Source organism: Rhinolophus hipposideros, assembly GCF_964194185.1.
Source record: "Rhinolophus hipposideros genome assembly, chromosome: 4".
Classification (NCBI taxonomy): Eukaryota; Metazoa; Chordata; class Mammalia; order Chiroptera; family Rhinolophidae; genus Rhinolophus; species Rhinolophus hipposideros.
The window spans coordinates 66,822,713-66,835,649 of NC_138050.1; the positions used below are offsets into that span (position 1 = coordinate 66,822,713).

A 12,937-nucleotide genomic window follows, 5' to 3' on the forward strand; every position below is an offset into this window, starting at 1 on the left:
TATTTATTTTGTTTACTACAGATGCTGTCACCCATAGATGCTTACCTACTTCTGCCTTCATTAGTCTCATCCACATGCCCAGAGCAAATTTAAAACCATAGATTAATTCATCCATGGTGATTTACAATCTTTCTGATGCTCATTACACTTAGGGCCACCAGTAGTACCACATGCAGGGCCTTTGAGAGACTGGCAAGAACAAATCTCTCAATAAAGTGTCTGTGTTATTGATGTCAGATTGCAGTCAGGGCCCAAAACACATTACACAAAGACAGACTATTTCTCTATTTTCCTTACAACTGGAGGAACTGTATAAATAATCAGACACAAGAGTTTAGAGTTCCTGGTGTGAGTTCCTCAAATTCTTTACCTTATATAGGAAGAGGATGCATTAAAACAACATATATCTATACTGTCTAATATGTTAGGCACTAGTCGCATGTAGCATTGAGCATGTGAAACATGGCTGGTCTAAAACTGACATCTGCTATAAATGCAAAATCCACATAGAAATTTGAGGACTTATGACATGAACATTTTAATACTACATTCATAATTTTTGTTTTGAGTACGTATTTAAAGGGCAATATTTTGAATATACTGGGTTCAGCAAAATTTATTGTTAAAATTAGTTTCACTTGTTTCTTTGAATTTTAATGTGCGTTCAGAAAAGTTTAAATTACATATGTCATTACCATCATATTTCTATCGGATAGCACTGCCCAATGCCAGGTTGCTGTATTTAGAGACAAAAGCCTCAACTGTGAGAAGCAGTGTGGATTTACAGCCTGGGCTCTTTGAAGCTCAATCCCAGGTTCCTTATCTATCAAATGAGCTAAAAATCGTACCTATCTCATAGGTTTATTGTATGGATTCAAGGATAATTTGTGCAAAGTACTTAGTATAAGTGGCTGGCAGGTACCCAATAACTGCTAGCTTCCATTTACATTAAACAGGAAGATAATTTGATAATAGTGTTGATGTTCTGATGACACTGATAAGAAAAGTTCTGGATCTGTGCTTGCTAAGGTCTATTTCAGCGGGAGTGAACTTCTAGCTGTGTACCTTATAAAGATGTTCTTTAGGACACTAAAGGGAAGAAGAGTTCTTATCTGATCCCAAAATCAGGAATAACAGTTTGTTTCTTAGCCATTGGTTTGCTTTTATTTGATTAAATGATGTTTACCTTATAGTGATGGTAATAGGAAGTTTAAAGGAAGGTTTGTAAATCCAATTGTAAACTGAGGAGTTAACCATGAGTGAGGTTCCCTGACTATGTTTTTTAAATGTAGTCACTACTTGCATATTAATTATTTAGGATATTATAAACTTCCAAAAATATAATCTTTTTATTTTTATCATTTTTTCCTGAAACATGGCCTTATTTGTTTTTCACTTTTAGGTACTTAGAAACATTTCTCCATTATGTAAAAAAGAGCCAAAAATTGTGGCAGAGGAGAACTAATACCAATTTCAGAATCAGAGCAACACCGAGGGTGATCAGACCTGTTTCAAACTGCAATGTGGATACTCAAGGTAAAACAAGCTCAGTCTAAACGTTATTTAACTCTAGCTTATTCTTTGCCATCAGAACAGACGCCCCGGGTAGTCATATTATCTAAGAAATTGTAGAAATTGACATTTTTATGTCAATTCTTCTCATTTTAGATCATTATTTGAAAACTTGAATTCATGCCAAATAAAAGATGTTTGTGGGCCAGTTAGAACTCAAGTACACCAGTTTGCAGTTGGCTGAGATCCAGATTTTTGGACCAATGGGAACTATTGTCCAAGAAGTCCTAATAAGCATTTTTCCATCAGCCTTATTCCTACCTCCATTTTATGTCTATACCCTTTTTTATCCCTTTAAAAATAATTCTGCTTCTAGTTAGTGTAACTGGAGTATATATAAATCAATCAAGAAATTTCAACAGTTTAATACATGATAAGGGAATCAGAGAACTCCCATTTATGCTGGCATTCAGGTGCAAAAAGGTTTAAACTAAACATGCCTACATACACACGTGCACATACACACAACTACTTAAGACAGTTGTTTACTTCTCTTAGTAAGACTGTCCAGGGGGTGGTTATTTGTGAAAGATCCCCAGATGTACTGGCAGCAAACAAATACCTTAGTTGTAAAATAAATATTTAAGAAATAAGAGTAATTAAAAAAAAAGTTATTGGTGTGGGAATATACTTATAATGTTAAAGTGAAAAAGTAAAATTTGACATTAATCATTTCACATGATTTAAGAACGTATAATATGAAAACATATTAGAGGTAGAAAAAGACTAGAAACACAAAGTTACTTATGGGTAACAAAAATTTAGGCTTTTCTGTGTTTTTGCCATTCTTTTCTTTGTGGATGAGCACACATTAATTTCATACTAAGAAAGAGATATGTGAAAGTGCATAAAATTATTTTTCTGACCATCAAGAGAAAATAAATATCCAGGTAATTTAAGCTAGAGTGGCAATTTTTATTTAAACTTTTTTTTTTTTTTTTTTTTTTTTTTGGTAATTTGAAGTGGAGAAAATGTCCATTTGGCTTGAATGACTCATAAGATTATCTCATTTTCCCAATTCCCTTTGTCCCATAATCACAACACAAGTGAAAAAGGATAAAATGATCAAGAGAGAGAACTTGGATAGCTGGAAGTTAAAGGTTTTACAAATTATTAAACAATTGGTACATCAGACTGTTACTGGAAAAAAGCTATTACTTTAACAGACACACAGACACACACAAACACAGATACATACACACATACACACACATCAGAACAAACAAACAAACAAAAAGCCCTGCACAACTCAGAAATACTTTCAGTCTGAATTCTATCTGCCGTCCTAGCCAAAATGTTAGGGTTCATTTTTTCTCCATTTCAAAACAACTATTTTGATATCTTATGGAAATAGTGTCAAAAATATTTTATATAGTTATAATCTTTCTACAAATGCAGAAAGATATCACAAAGTTTGTTTTTCAATAACATGCTTTATTGAAAGCACAGTTGAATTCTCCTTGGCCTAGCCTCTAATTTGAGCAGCAAAACCTAAGAAGTAAGGAATGAGGACCTCTGCAAAGTTCTTGGTTCTTTGCTATTTTTAAAATCACCATAAAATCTTTTATTTTTTACAAAATGCTATCCATTTTCATTGAAAAACAGTGAAATAAATGTTACTTTACATCTAGCTACTAAAAAGTAAGAGGATGTGTTTTTAGAAAGTCAAAAGCAAATGAGGAAAGTTTTAACACCCATTATTTGTAAACACATATATTTCTTTATGGAGAGAACCATATTTCTACAAACTATGAGAATAGAATGCATAATAATAACATCTCCATAATTAATATATTTATGAAAGCTTTAAATGTTCAGTGAATGAACTTTTTTCAATTGCCGAAATCCTACAGAAATTGAACACAGACAATTTCGCCTTGCTAGCTTCTATGAATTGAAGAAGATAAAATTTCCATATAAAATCCTGCTATCTGCTGAGTATTAAATACGACAGAGGAATTTTTTACATGCAGCACATTCTTTCAAGGGTGAAAATGCATTTTCAAAAATCAGTTTATGCCAGCCACTTAAGTGTCAACTGATGTTAACTTGAAGTATCTATTGATTTAGGCCATAGTTTTACTTACATCTGAATGTCAAAGTCACCATTATCCTATTACTGACACTCTGAACTGTCCATTTTCACTCATGGCTATCCAATTTAGACACAAGAAAATGCAGAGTTTGGATACTGTGTGGGATGATTACTATTTTCTAAGCATCTGGGATTGATCCATTGTGTTTGTGGTGAATATCACTCATCAAGATGAAGAGGTAAAATGCATACATGTGAAGGAGAATAACCCTTGCTTGTAATCACAAAGATAACAATGGAGAAAACCTATGGTATGTAATAATATAGCCCCTCCATCTTTCTTATAATCAAATATCTGTATGACCTATACCTCATATAAAAAAAATACCAACATGTCATACTCTCTACCTAAGTCCTGCTTCAATATGTCAGCACTATTAATACGATATATCTGTCAAGCTTTATTAAAATTCTCTTTGATGTATATCTTGGCTCATAAACCTCTACAGTGTACTGATATTGCCTCAGGGAATGTCCTTGTAATACTGAATCTCTGAAGATGGGACAATAAAAGAAAAATCCTCCAAACTTGCAAGTTCAGCCTATGATATCACACAGCCTGCTTAGTCTCCTGTCAGCACTCTGAACAGGCTTTTGCATGTGTATGTAATTACAGCATGACTATTGTTCAAAGCTTGTTTCACGGAACCTTCTGGTAGGAAAATGCGTTCAGAGATAAATATCCATGAACAGAGTCAGCGTTGACACTGGGATAAACTGTCAGGTCCGTTTTCATTTATGAAGCCATTTTAGAAGCAGCATCTTTTGAGTTACAACACTAGACTTTTATCCTTGGGCCTTTTTTATTTGTGGTGTACCTTAATTGGCACATTTCATCAGTGGATGTGCCCTATTAGTAACAAACATATCTGCTTGTATCACACATTTCCCATGGCCCCAGAGAGTTCATGCACTTGTGGGGCACAGGCTAAACAGTAGACATGCCAGTCAAATTGGGTTTAGGAGAGACCCTCATGGTTGTAAGCATCGAGAATGTACCCAAGGAGAAAAAGGCTAGGGCAGGATGGCACAAAAAGGGGTAAAGGGAAACTGCATACAAGAATGAGAAAGTTCAAACACACCAATAGAATCAAGCAAAATATGTTCATTATTTTCCTATTCTTAGCATTGTTCTAGAATATGGTACTCTCAGACTATTCGTTTGAGGCTCAAATGATCTGGACAGGCTTTGGCTGATTATGTGATTTTTCCCAGTATGTCATGACCTGATACCTGAACCTACAGAGAATAACTCCATGCAACTCACACCACAGGGAGACTCACTATACCAGTTCAACATCATTCAAGGATGAGTCTTCTGATGGTGTCTTGGATGGACACTGGGATAAACTGTCAGGTCCGTTTTGCTTTCCATTTTAGAAGCAGCATTGGACAATGTGAAATTACTCTTAGGATTTTTACAAAACACTTTCAATTTTTGAACTTAACTTGTTGCAGAACTGTAACGGGGCCTCGTGTTTGGACACCAGTCCACGGACCATCATTTGCCCAGTCTGTTCTAGAATGCACAGGGACAAGAGTTAACTTCTCAATCAATTAAAACCACTCTAGTCAAACTGCTTTGGCTAGGTAGTAATTTTTTAATGGTCAAATCCAAAGGTCTCTGCCCCTTCCACTTGACTATCTGTCACATTTGATGCTGTTGATGACCTTATTTCTTGAGATTTTCTCTCCTTTTACTTTCAGGATGATATGCTTTTCTGGTTCTGATCATTTGTCCTCCTTTTCTGTATCCTCTTTAAATATTTATACTCCCTCATGTTTTATCTCCTTCTATCCTCTCCTTTCTCTAGTTGAAAGTTACCATCCTTTGCCAACAAACATTTATATGTTAGTGATTCTCAATCCAGTTAACAGTGAGACGACTGTTACTAAATGGGAGAACTGTGCTAGATGCTGGGGATACAACCAGAGTAGACTATATATATAGTCACGAGACATATATATCTATAGATCTACATATATATAGGCCTATATATCTGTAGATATACTGGCGGTGCTAAGAAAATGTATCCACATGATGTATTTATTTTTATAATCGGTATATACTGAGTATTACAATTTTAATATAGTTTTTCCTTTCTTAAAATATGTAGACATTTTTTGGCACTTTCCACTCTGCTTTACCTGCTTTGTCACAGGGCTCATCACTGCTCATATGCAATTACAATAGTTTTCCATCACTGTACCTGACATCAGTCTCTCCCTCTCCAGTTTATCATGCCCATGGACCATCTTTTTAAGTGAAAATCTGATCACATGCTTGTCTTCTGAAAAACCTCGGTTGTTACACCTTGCCTATGCAAAGTCCCCAAATCACTTAAGTTGAAATACAAGATCCAAATACTGTGGTCGAAATCCTGACCTCATCTCCAAAAAAAAACATGACCTTTCATGATTTGTGCCTTTGCACCTGCTGGGCCCCTGGCAAGAAGCCCTATGTCTTTTCTCCCTCAGTAAGGCCTTATTCATTTTTTAATCTAAGTCTGACTATTATTCTCAGGTGCCTTTTCCAATTTCGCAAGGTCAAGGGACATATGTATTTGTCTTGATTCACATAGTATTTTATACACACCTCTACCTTTATCTGATCATTTGCAACACACTTGAATTTTTGGAAATTTCCTCAAGGAAAATGTTACTCATTGTTATTTCCTGTTTCTTATAGAACAATGACTGGTAGATAGTAGGTGCTGAGCACATGATTGTCCCTCAAAAGTACTGGAGGGCTTCTAACCGCAGAAATATACATATTGTTAATTATACAGGCAAATAGACATTCAGGAAATTATTAGTGAAGTCGTTTTTATTCAAGCATTCAGTTTAGGTCTGCTGCCTTATCTCTTACTATTCATTGCTTTGTACTTCATGCCTCTGGAATACCACAAGCTTCTAGTTCCCTGCACACATCATTTGGTTTCACACCTCTGTGCTTGTGTTCTGTTGTTGCCTAAGCCAGAAGCATCCTTCACTAAGCGAGGTACCCTCAGCATCTGCCCGATGTCCACACATTCTTCAACGCACGAATCAGGCTTCTAGAACCCTGAAGGTTTCCGTTCATCCCAATATTAAGCTAGGTACCTCTACTTTATGTTCCCCAAACACTCACTGCACAGTTCTTTCATTATATATTGATATTTGTTTCTGCCTCTCTCTTCTCAATGAGTATTTGCAAGTACTTTAACTTACTAGTCTTTGTATCTCAAGAACTTACCGATAGTACTAGACATATAAAACACACTGAACAAAAGTTTGTTCATGAAAACTCAGCTAACTCTTCAAAATAGCTCTACGTTTACAAGAATCCACATTTGGATCAAATGAATATTGGGTTATTATAACCATTCCATCTCAGTTTTAGGGGAGAGGCATATACTGTATCTAGTACACTGCTAGGTACAGTACACTCACGCTGAGGTTCCCAAACATTTTCTAGCTATGTTGCAGTTAGCCATAGTTAAGAAAACTCCTAACTTCTCCTTTCAATATGAATACAACTTCAAAATTAAATTCAGTGGGAAGGAAGGTGCTCATTTTAATGCAATTCCAATAGATAGCATGCTTTTAAAGGAAAATAGCCTAATTTCGGTATAGGTATTAGATACAGACACAAGCTACAAAATGAATGAGAAGAGAGGATCTACAGATAGCTTGTAATGTATTAAAAATAAATGGATTCATTTTCCTTACATTTACCCTCTTTTTATAACTCAACCATTTTCTATATTTGTATACCTAAGCTATGTACATTAGCAATGGAACATAAAATTAATGAGAAATATTTAACTGTTTTAATCAAAATAACCAAATTGTTTTGATCAAAATGGGACCCTCTCTCTTACTTTTCTAAACTCATCTGTAAAACACCACATACTATTCTTGAAGGGAAATATTATTTTCTTCTTCTTACATATGGACTTTATTATAATTTTGTGATTTCCAGTGCTTATCATAGCACCTGGACCATAGTGAAATTCATACATTTTCAATGAATTACATTAATAAGCTATTTTTGTTGTTAGTGCTTTTAGTATTATTATCATTTTGTTACTACTTTGATCATGAAATTACTTATTTATTGACTGCAAAGTACTTTCCAAATATAACATAATGTTCAAACCACCATCATAAAGCAGCAAGCATATATTATTTATGCTGACTTAAAAGTTGTAAACATAGAAGCATTATTGATAATTTCAAAAGGCTTACCTATTCTTCCTAACACTATATTATGAGGTAACCTACACTGAATAATCATCAATTACAGAAGAGAATAAATTAACCACAGAAGATCTACAGACAGGTTTCATTCACATAAGGCATTTTTGTGTCCTTTTCATTTTTGGATGACTCTACAAAAATCAACTCCAATCAAAAGATCACCACTGAAGGAACAAAACAAATAATTCAGGTGATAGCTATGACAGGTGGTCTCTGTATATTAAATTCTTTCCCAAAAGCAAAGAGCTGGATAGAACACAATTTCTCTTGTAAATTATATCCATGTAAATTCTTCAGGATGTTTTTCCATTCTGATCAGAGGATGCTCTGAATGAATGTATTTCATAGCCTTCATTTTATCAAACTTGATAAGTTTTTTTCAGCCTTGTAGGCCATCAACCACCTTTATTAAAAATCGACTCTCTGTTTATTGCTTTCCAAGCACACATTGCTAACATAAGACTGTTTACCTGGGTGTATGAACCATTTAAGAGGCTCTTCATTCGAAAACAATAGTCTGTGTAGCAGACATAAGCACATGTCTATTGATAAAAATATTCTGGTCTTGCTAATGACTTTCTTTTCAAAGTCATGACACACAAGGAAGATATATTTTAGATAAATAAAAGACAGACAGACAGACAGACAGACAGACAGACAGACAGACAGGTAGATAGGTAGGTAGGTAGGTAGATAGATAGATAGATAGATAGATAGATAGATAGATAGATAGATAGATAGATAGATAGATGGGTAGGTAGGTAGATAGATAGATAGGTAGATAGATAGGTAGGTAGATAGATAGATAGATAGATAGATAGATAGATAGATAGGTAGGTAGGTAGGTAGGTAGGTAGGTAGGTAGGTAGGTAGGTAGATAGATAGATAGATAGATAGATAGATAGATAGATAGATAGATAGGTAGGTAGGTAGATAGATAGCTGCATGACAGTATTGGGCAGTAGTTCAAGTTCTATAGATCCCAGCTGTACTAACTACCTAATTTGTCTGGAATGAATGAATTAATGAAATGACTTGCATTATTGATGTGGCTTCTATTGACACAATTTACATTTTTTACTCCAGAGATCACTTTGATTAAAGCAGAAAGATACGAAAGTCTTATCTTCTCTGTTTAAATGACATCAAGATGAACCAGTGAAGAAACCAGACCCATTTCCTCATTTGCCTTCATGATGAGTGCTTGAAGTTTAATCTAAGCAGACAACCTGTTAATATCTCTGTATGCAGTCCTGTTTCTGTGTTCTTCAGTGTCTGACAAGCCCTTAGGGTGATTGCTGACATCCATGTTTCTTCTCACTAATGAGTATATGTAAGGGGGTGAGTGTAGTAATTTAATAAAGGAACAACGCTAAAAAATAGTCTGGATCCTTTCTCTCAAGGCTAGTATAGTATAAAAACTTGTTTTCATCTTCACTTTAGAGCTTTGCCTTCCCTACCTACCCGATATTATTCAGCACGATATGGAATATGGAAAGTGATTTGCTAACAAATCCATAAACAGTGGCAAATCTGACAAATAACTGAGAGCAGCTCAGGAATTTGATCACATCTGCACAGATGAAAAGAATCATCGATGAACAATGGTAAAGTCTTACCTCACTATCTTTTTCATTAAAAAAAAAAATCTTAAACACACATACACACATACACACAAGCACCACAGAGTTTAAGAAACAGTATGTTATCAGAAACTTTGGAAATCCCTGTAGATCCCTCCTTTAAATACCCACTAAACCTAATCTCCAGAGGTAACTACCACTTGATATTTATGTTTATAATTAAAAAAAAAATCTTCAGTTTTATTGCATATATTTTTATTCCTAAATAATGTATTGCTTAATTTTGCATTTTTTGAATTTTACATAAATCGTTTGTATTCTTTGGTGAATTGATTTTTCTCTTTCCAAATGAGGTTTCTGTGATTCATCCACGAGTGTGGCTATAATTCACTTATATTCAATGCTCCATAGTATTTCATGGTGTGAAGATATCACCATTTATGCAGATGGGACATTTACAACATTTCTATTTTTTATGTTATTGTAAACAATGAAGCTATGAACATTCTTCTGCACGTTTATCTGTATACACATGAAACAGTTTCTCCAAGTGTAGAATTTCAGTTTTAGGATATGCAGGTATTATTGAATCGTTATCCAAAGTGAACACATCAATTTACACCTCCACTGGCAAAGGATGACTTACCGATTCACCATATCTTGTCAACTCTGGGCACAGTCAAAAACAATCATTCACACGGGAAATGAATCCTGGCTAAATTACCAGATATTCACTCCAGAATCACATAACACTTCTAAGAATCAGATCTCCAGTTACAGTTACTGAAAATTAACTTGATCTATTCAGAGCTTAGTAAAAGACAATGTTTGTATATATGAGATGGCAAGAATAAGTTTAAAAAATAATTGTGTTCATGCTTACAACTTAGTTCCCCATTTTTCTGGTAAAAAAATTCCCTATAATGTTGTGTCAAAACATTTGTGTCTAACTGCTGTGATTTGCTGAAGAGATAAATTTTCTAGTCAAAACAACTAATTAGAAGCTATTAATGATGCCTTCTAAGACTTAAGAAGCCATTTCAAGAGAAGAGAGAAATGGAAGCAAAAAATATATCCTCCAAACCAAGAATGCAGGAGATAAGTCAGTTTGTTGATGTTCATTTGGGAGTTTTGCCTTGCATTCCTTAACTCTTCTGCAATCATTCCGCCAACCCTAAATCACTCAATTAACAGATCATAGGGAGACTTTAGATTTATGAAGGGCTTAAACCTCAAATACCATTCCTGCTTCCCTATGTATATATTTAGTCCTTGTAATATTTTATTCTTATTACAAAAAAATAGTTTGCGTGCTGATATCATCGGTACCCAAATAGCCCTAGTAGATCTATTTCTGGTTTAGTCAGCTACAGACCATTTGGTAATCATAAGATGAGAAAGTTTCTTGGTAAAATATTTAAATCCTTGATCATAAATTACTTGAGAAAAAAACTGCTCAGTTTCTTTTAAACCAAGTCTATATATTCACATCTATGTATCATCTATCTATCTATCTATCTATCTATCTATCTATCTATCTATCTATCTATCTGTCTGTCTGTCTCTCTGTGTGTCTGTGTGTCTGTCTATCTATCTATCATCTTAACTACCAGATTATCAGATGGTGGTGCCCAGATTTCAGCATGGGATTTATTATTTGAGTAGATTAAGGCTAATAAAACTCAAGTTAGACAAGCCAATATCTATATTGAACAGGGAACATTCCATGGCTACATTACCACAAATTACATCACAAACCCACAGCAGCTGCTCTGCAAATAATGTCAGTTATGAAGGAATCAGGGCAAACACGATGTCGGTATTTCAGAGGATATCCCTCACATCTGGAAAAAAATTAGAGCTCATACGCCACATGCTCATCTTGGTTGGTCCATGATGTCAACCTATCCCATGAAGAGTAGAAGACAAAAACCTGTTGTTTTGTAGACAAAAACCTCTCACTGAGACAGTCAGGGAATGAATGGCAAAGGGAGGTGCCATTGCCAAGCAGTTGTTAATGCCATCTTCTGAGAAAAAGGAGAATCAAGGGTAACCTTCCCTGTGGCTTTTCAGAGAATTTGCTAGAAAATATTCCCTTATCTCACTGGAACTGCCCCAGACCAAAATATATACCCAACATTAAACATTATTTACACTCAGGCAGAATCAATATAAACAATCAGGGTGTTTGTTGCATGTACCAATCCATGCTTTGAATTTCTCACATCATGTTTCTCAAAGCTGGCCATGCATTTCATTCGTTAACAAAAACAAAGGCTTCAATTCCACATCTCTGACTAAATTTTTTTTAAACAAAATCTATCTACTCAAGAATATATGGACTACATATTTTTTTTTTTTATACTCATCTGTACTTTACATACCTTCTCAGATGATCATATTTCCTCTTGTTAGTCCACCTGGACCTTCTCAGCCACTTTTAGGGCTCTATTTTGTACTCTAGAACATTGTTGATTTTTGATAAAAAAGCACTGTTCTTATAATGAGAGATATATGCCCTTTATGTCATTAAATCTCAGTTAGAGACTTCTTGTAAATAATCATTCCATATGCTAAAATCGATGTTTTAAGAACTGATAATTTATAAATGGATCGTTATGAATTTTAAAAATAGTGCCATAGAGAAACATTTTTAAGAGTATACATGAACCTTATGTCAACACGTAACTATTGAGGAGCTCAAAGTAGAAAACAAAAAAAAAAAAAAAAAAAAAAAAAACATGGCAGGCTACAACCCATAGTTATGAAAAATGTGTGGCTATTTGACACAGCCCTGCAATAAGAAAGTTGTGTTTGGCAATAATCTTTGTACAAATATGAATTTCTTCATGTGATATAAAACCAGATTCCTACAACGTATTGTTTTTAGTTTACCTCTTAAAGTAATCATTTGTAAGTTTATTTGTTCGACGAACCTCACAATGGGCAAGCGGATCTCATAGGAACAGTTGAGTATCAAAGAGGAATTTTAACAAAGACATATACACTCTACACCGGAAATAATCAATCTTTAAAGACAGCAATGAAGAAAACACCTTGAATTGAAGGTTTAGAGACATCTTCAAGGAAAGACACAGATGTGTACTAATTACTTATCTTTCTCATAACACAATATGTGGCATAGAATTACAGAGCTAATGGATAAGAAAATGAATTATCAGCCAGAATTTATACCTTGTATTCTTTAGTCTTTTCCAATTCACTTCTACAGGTGCCAGCAGAAGGTACTTCCCTCACGACTAAGGAATTAGGCCACTTTGACAAAGGTAATAAAAAGGAAGGAATGGCAAGTAAACTGGTCTTCTGAACAACAACTTGTCTCCACTTGCAGTCCTCATGAAGATTGTCACGTGTCTTACTAGAGGATTACAACCTCTGGATAGACTGTTTCATGAGTATTTATCCTCCTTAAAACTCTGATCAG

General features: G+C 34.6%; 1 protein-coding gene across 2 annotated transcripts in view; it reads right to left on the reverse strand.

Annotated features, from left to right (window-relative positions):
• The window catches only part of GPC6 (glypican 6), a 1,046,737-nt gene that overhangs the window by 512,798 nt on the left and 521,002 nt on the right, over window positions 1-12,937 (reverse strand). The window lies entirely within an intron of this gene.